We start from the raw sequence: 7,521 nt of genomic DNA, 5'->3' as shown, positions 1-7,521 counted from the left end.
TAACAGTGTGTGGTCTCACCAGCTGTGGTGTCCTTCTATCAGGGTAACAGGTGGTGTCTCACCAGACTGTGGGTGTCCTGTAGCAGACGGTTAACAGTGTGTGTGTCTCACCAGCTGTGGTGTGTCCTGTACCAGGCGTACAATGTGTGTGTCTCACCACTTGGTGTGTCCTGTACGCAGTGGTAACAGTGTTGTTGTGTCTCACCAGCTGTGGTGTCTCCTGTACCAGCGGTAACAGTGTGTGTGTTGTCTCACCAGACTGTGACTTGTCCTTACAGAGAGTAGCAGTGTGTGTGTCTCACCAGCTGTGTGTGTCCTGTACAGGTACAGTGTAGCCTCCAGAGATGCGTCTTGCTCTTGTTGAGCCCTGCCACAGGAGACCAGCAGGATGAGGAGTGGTGGCTGCGCAGGCGGGACAAGCAACGCCATTCAGACATGACACGGTTCTCCTCCGCTGCATCTGCCAACGCTATCACCTGACAGAGACAGAATCAGTGCCTGTGTCATTCACCAGAAGCAACTATCTAAGCAACTCTGAAATCAAGGTCAACTCTGAACGCAAAGGTACTTTATACAAGCAATTGTTTCCTGTTGTCCACTAGAATGATAAATGATTGAATGGCCCTGATTTAAAGTGCCAATGGAACAAGGCTTCAGGTCAACACAGGGACTCATCCAAGTCATTCATGTTAATCTCCCTGAGCCATAAAAGAGTTCTCCAAAAGTCAACTCCGTAACTCATCAGTAACTTCTCGAAAGTCAACTCCGTACTCATCATAACAATCTCCTACGAAGTCAACTCGTAACTCACAGTAAATTCTCCACAAGTCAACTCCGAACTCATCATAACCTTCTTTACAAGTCAACTCCGTAACTCATCAGTAACATCTCTACAAGTCAACTCCGACTCATCAGTAACATCTCTACAAGATCAACTCCACAGCTGGTGAGACACACACACTGTTACCCCTGGTACAGGACACAGCACAGCTGGTGAGACACACACACTGTTACCCCTGCTACAGGACACACCACAGCTGGTGAGACACACACACTGTTACCCCTGGTACAGGACACACCGCACTGCTGGGAGCACACACACACGCACGTATGCACACACACACACACACACACACACACACACACATTGCTTTCTCTCTCTCTCTCCCCATCTATCTCCTGGCTGCTTGACCCAAGTCTCCCCCTCTGACCCTGGAGAATAAACACAAAATACCTCAGTGATCYGCTMTGAAGCCCCTAAGTGGTTCTGCTACCACACACTCTCTCCCAGGTGCCACTGAATTTACTCCTGGCAGCTCCACAGCGGATGAGGACGGTGTTACTGACCTGTGTGTGTGAAGAGAAGAGTTATATCTAGACAGAGTGAATGTAATCGGGACAATGGAGAGGAGACGAATAGGCCTGATTCCAAACCATAATGTACACCCTTCCCTCTCACCCTCACAGATATACAGGGAGTAACAATGTTTCCTACCACAGGCCTCCAATAGGCTAGTGAAGTTTCAGATAGTGTAGTGTTGAACTGGAGCCTGTATTCAGCCCTGATGTCCGTTTGGTCAAGGAAGGCTATGGCAGTGAGAATGCGGTAGGGGGAGTGAGGGGGACATTTTCTGAGAGGACCAGAGGGGTCTTGTTGAGTTGTGTATGTGTGTCACAGGGGAGTTGTTCTGTTAGTAATTTAGACTGTCACATAAACAAGTGTGTTGAGAGAAGCCCTCCATGAGTCCACGTGATACGACGACAGATTTCTACCCCCATAGAGACCGAAAGTGTGTGTGTGTGCGCTCACCAGTTGTGGTGTGTCCTGTAGCAGGGCCAGCAGTGTGTGTGTGTGTGTGTGTGTGTGTGTGTGTGTGTGTGTGTGTGTGTGTGTGTGTGTGTGTGTGTGTGTGGTGTGTGTGTGGTGTGTGTGTGTGTGTGTGTGTGTGTGTGTGTGTGTTGTGTGTGTGTGTGTGTGTGTGTGTGTGTAAGACAGATCAGACATATACAGTTAGTTCATAGCCCCTCTGTCTTTAGGGTTTGCACTGTGATTAAACACATGACATCTCATCATCACACAGGTTAGAGGTGTATCTATATACAGTCCTCTCTATTTACCCAATTTCACACCAAATACCCCCACTGCCCCTTCAAGAGAGACATAGGGACATGTGGCTAACACAACACACAACACACACACACACACACACACACACACACACACACAACACACACACACACACACTTACATTGACATCTGCAAACACAACCTCACTGTGATAGACACCCCCTTACACAGCATACACACACTTTCTTTTCATCACCAACACACAGTAAACACGCCCGAGAGCACACATCCGAGCAGACATCCAGTCAGCCTGCACCTGAATGGGCTGACGAGGCCCCAGAGAGATGGAGTCACTGAGGGTGAGAGTGTGTATGTATTTCGGTGTGTTTGTTGTTGCGGTTGCTCTTGTGAATGGGATTAAGTTAATGAAAGGTAATTAGGGTCAGGCCTGCTGCATTAGCCCATACGTGTGGAGAAATGGGCTATTTTAGGAAGCGCTACTCACACTGGACAGAAATAAAGATAACGTACTGTACGGAAAAGACAAGGCCAGGGGCTAATAGGAGCATCTGACACGCATACATGAGGGTGCGTGTGTGTGCGTGCGTGATAGATTTATGTGTGAGTAAGAGATTGTCTTTGGCCCCTTGTCTCACCTATTTGACCTCTTTTAGAATTGTTTTCATCTCCGGTGAGGTCGTCACAGGTGAACGAGATTCCCTTTCCCCACAGACGCTCCCAGGACTGGAATTCCAATTGGGATAAGTCCTTGGAATTCTGTGGATTGGTATAAGTCTTCTGTGAAGGAGTGGTAGGATGGATTAGAGAAGAGAGAACAGAATTAGGTGGGAATGAGAAAYGTTGGAGAGAGAAAGAGGCTCTAGATAATGACCTGTGCAACTGGGCTGATTAAACAAGGAAGAGGGGAAGGGAAGGGGGGTGGGGATAGAAGAGGAGAAAAGCTGCAGAGGAGAGCTCTGCTGTGCTCCCTGTTCTCCCCACGGCTGTGTGGCTTTGCACTACACCAACTCCATCATCAAGTTTGCTAACGACACCACRGTTGTAGGCCTGATAACCAACGACGACAAGTCAGCCTATAGAGAGGAGGTAAGTGAACTGGCATTGTGGTGCCAAGACAACAACCTCTCCCTCAATGTCAGCAAAACAAAGGAGTTGATTGTTGACTTCAGGAAGCAGAGGAGGGAACATTCCCCGATCCACATCAACAGGACTGCAGTAGAGAGAGTCAGCAGTTTAAGTTCCTCGGGGTGGTTGAGGGGCAGCTCTCGAGGGGAACTGGGCCGGTGGCCGAGAAGTCAGGTTGCTGGTACGGTTCCCCGAATCGTCTGGGTGGGGGATCTGTCCTTGTGGCCTTGGCACTTGACCCTTGTTGCTCCTGTGGGTCGCTCTGGATGGGAGTCTCTGCTGGATGACAGAATGTAATKTCATTTTCAGCAGCTTCACTGCAGATTGTATATAATAAAAAAGTTCCTTGGGGTCCACGTAACAGAGGGCTTGACATGGACCAACAACACCACCATTCTTGTCAAGAGAGCGCAGCAGCATCTCTACTTCCTAAGGCAGCTGAGGAAATTCAGCGTGCCACCCCGGGTCCTCTCCAAATACTACCGCGGCACCATTGAGAGCATCCTGACTGTGTACTACTGCAAATACTGCACAATTTAAACACCTTCTCCACCATCTCTCCTTTCTCTGATACATTTGTAAATATTGTACTATAAATTGTGCCTTCCTGTATTATACTTACGCTAAAATGTTTATTCTATTCTACTGAGCCATTTACTTTGTTCGTATTTTTATCTATTATTATTTCTTATTGTTGTTGTATTGTCGAAGGAACCTGCAAGTAAGCATTACGTTGGRAAACCTAGTCAGTTACACAACTGAATGCAGTTAGCTGAAATGTGTCTTCCGCATTTAACCCAGAGAGGTGCGGGCTGCTGCATTACTCGACGTCCACAGTTCCCGGGGAGCAATTGTTGTTGGGGGTTAACTGCCTTGCTCAAGAGCAGAACAGCAGATTTTTCCACCTTGGGGATTTGAACCAGGGACTTTTCAGTTACTGGCCCAACGCTCTTAACCGCTAGGCTACCTGCCACAGTATACTATGTGTATCCTGTACATACGACTAATAAAACTTGAAACTTGAGAGGGATGTTTCTCTCTTGTCATCTCTTATCCTTCATGACCACTGATCCACATCCATAGCCTCTCTTTGCCGCAGTAAAACAGGAGGGAAGAAGGTAAGCGGGAGAAGAGAGGAGGAGAAGGGTCACAGGAAACGCGTCTCTCTGGTAATTGACGGGGCGCTCGTTTAGCTTGGCCCGACCMAGCAGATTGATGCGGCCAACCAGAACAACCTCCTTCTCCCCCTTTTTCTTCCACTTGTTCTCGCTCTCCGTTTCTTTCCCTCGCTTTCCACTCTGCTGTGAATAGAGCTGCTGATTCTTAATGTCTCAGTTCTATTCCTGCACCCATCTTCCCTGAAGTTTACATTACTAGAAACTAGTACTAGAAACCTCTCTACCGCTCACCTTTTCCTCCTCCCCCACACTTCCCTCTCTCCATATGTCTCCCTAGCTGTCTCTTCATTTCTTCTTCTCTTGATGGAAATTCAAAGGAGGAGTATTGTCAGGAGTTGAGTACAATGTTCATTTGATTGTGGTAGTAATGAATTGCAAAATGCACAGAAAGGGGAGCTAACTACTCATACAATGAAAAAGGATGAGATACGGTTTGCTTTTACATCAGGTCATATGTGGAACTACTAAAGTATTAAATTATATCAAATATCTGCCTGTGACAATAAATATTTATGGATTAGTCGGRGGATTTGATTCTATAGAGATTATTTTGCTTTGCTTGGCTCACAGCATGACATTGTATTTCCAGTCTCTTCTCATGCCTGGTCTTTAAATGACTTTTCCAGTCAAGTTGAGCATGTCAACTCTGAAGGATTACTGTCTGAACCTTTGTCAGTCCCTGGGGGAGTCCCTCAGGGCTYTATATTAGGCCCCATTCTGTTATCCATAATAACAAGTTATTTTGAAATCGCAACTGGGATTTCCACAATGTGCGTTGTCAGAGGGGAAGTGAACTCTATTTATTACCAGACAAAAGGACTTCTCCATTCCCTCCCCCAGCTTCTTGTTCTCCTGACCTTCACTTTCTCTTAATCACAAACAAAGATGTCCAAGGTCGTCCTCAGCGTGCAGGATGTCCATTATCACTCTACCATATGATTTGCCACTTGGGCCCAGTTCCAAACCCATCGCTGTGCCCTTCACTGCCCTTCATTTCAAATTGAAATTGAGAAGCCAGGTAGCCGGGCGGATAAGAGCGTTGGGCCAGTAACCGAAAGGTCGCTGGTTCGAATCCCCGAGCCGACTAGCTGGAAAATCTGTGCCCTTGAGCAAAGCTTAACCCTAATTAAGTAAATGTATATCCTAATATTGTTACCCAGCTGGTGAAATCTGTACTGTTAGTCCAGTTCAACATGTTGGRGGTCCTGATAGCCTGAGTTGAGATCTATGTTCTACCGCCTTCTTCCTCGATAGTCTCCCTTTCTCTCACCTCTACTGCTTTCTCTCACCTCTACTGCTTTCTCTCACCCCTACTGCTTTCTCTCACCCCTACTGCTTTCTCTCACCTCTACTGCTTTCTCTCACCTCTACTGCTTTCTCTCACCTCTACTGCTTTCTCTCACCTCTACTGCTTTCTCTCACCTCTACTGCTTTCTCTCTGCATTTCATTCTCCTTTTTCTCTCTTCTCTCTCACTGAGTAATGTCAGGTCTCTTCCCTGTCATCATCATTACGGGTCTGATTACCTGTCATTAGGGCTCATTAGAGGCCTATCAGCATGGCGGCAGGGGGGCAGCCTCAGCCCCACACCCTGGCTGCCTGTCAACACCCCCACAGCCCAGCTCGGTGCGAGGGATGTGTCCGTGTCTGTGAGAGATGGCCAGACAAGATATTTTTGTCTTTCTCCTGGAGAGGCAATTGGATTGAATGATAATTGGTGCTGTTTCACGTCTGAGTGATTCACATTATTGGCTCGTCTGCGGGGGGTGAATTTTGTATCTGCTCTCTGTGTCTCTGCAGAATGTGCTCATCTGTGTAGAAACAGTATACGGTTTTGTGTGTGTGTGTGGCTGGCGCATGTATATACTGCCACACAATACCGCATGCCTATGCCGGCGTGTTTGTCATGATACCTGTGTGTGTGTGTGTGTGTGTGTGTGTGTGTGTGTGTGTGTGTGTTTCTCACACACGGAAGAGATCAGGCAGTGTTTAGGCTAGACTGGAACGGAACAGACTGATACAGTAGTAGCTAGATAAACAGACTGTCTTGGCCTGTAAATAAATACRGTAGTACATGGTAGTACATCATCCTGGACACAGGGGGCACTATGCATTCAAGGCCAKACAATTGGGTTGTGACGGCTGCCAGACAGGGTGCATCTCAATAGTCAGAAGTCACTTCCTTTCGTTGTATGATTTATTCCTCTTTCCTTACAATCTGATCTGAATCTCACTTATACATGTATGGACCACATGCCCAGCTTCTCTCTTTCTCCCTGTCAATTTCTCTCTATCGARTTATGTCACTTTTTGTTCTCTCACTCTTTCGATCACTGTCTATTGTTCTCTGCCTTCTTTCCCCATTTCCTACTTTGCTCTCCCTAACCCCCCTGTCTCATATGCTCGAATAACAGAATACCTGTCTCTGTCTCTGTGTCTCTCTCTCTTAGGGTTGGGAGGAGAGTGTGGACGCGGCCGTGTCTCACCTCCTGAGGACCTGTCTGTCTCGCAGTCCTAAGGACCAGGCCCTGTCTCTGTCCACCTCCCAGCTCAGCATGCCCAAAGACACGGTCCGCCTGAAGAAGCACATCACCCTGCTGTGTGACCGCCTGGGCAAGGGTGGACGGCTGTCCCTGGCCTCCGAGGCCAACGTACCCACACCAGTCATGATGCCAGGTGAGAGAGGGAAGAGTGTTTGTGTGTATCAGAGTGTTTGTGTGTATCTCTCTGTCTCTCGGTGTGTGTGTGTGTGTGTGAGAAAAAGCAGTTTCTCTTCATTAGTGTTCAGTATAGCCTGTAATGATGCCGTTAACCCCTTCCTCTGAGAATGCCTAATAAATCCTGTCCCACTGAGGTGTGTGTGTGCACGCTCTGTCTGTTGTTCCAGTGTTAACCCCTGGCTGTGAGAATGCCTAGAAAAACACTATTCCCCTGGTAAAGCTGTTATGGTTGGAGAGAAGAGCACATGTCTCAATCATAGCCCTGTTTATGGCCTTCACACACTCAGGCCTACAGTGGTGTGTGTGTGCGCCCAACCACCACCCCCATGGGTCATTGAGTTCTAACAAAAGTATGTGTGTGTGTGTGTCACTGAAAGCCTAAAACGTGACGAAACAATGTCAAGCTTATC

General features: G+C 47.6%; 1 pseudogene; it reads left to right on the top strand.

Moving 5' to 3' along the window:
- The window catches only part of LOC111958658 (protein PTHB1-like), a 185,452-nt pseudogene that overhangs the window by 103,767 nt on the left and 74,164 nt on the right, over positions 1-7,521 (top strand).

The sequence above is a fragment of the Salvelinus sp. IW2-2015 genome, linkage group LG35 (genome assembly GCF_002910315.2).
Source record: "Salvelinus sp. IW2-2015 linkage group LG35, ASM291031v2, whole genome shotgun sequence".
Classification (NCBI taxonomy): domain Eukaryota; kingdom Metazoa; phylum Chordata; class Actinopteri; order Salmoniformes; family Salmonidae; genus Salvelinus; species Salvelinus sp. IW2-2015.
This window is presented reverse-complemented; position numbering and strand designations above follow the sequence as displayed.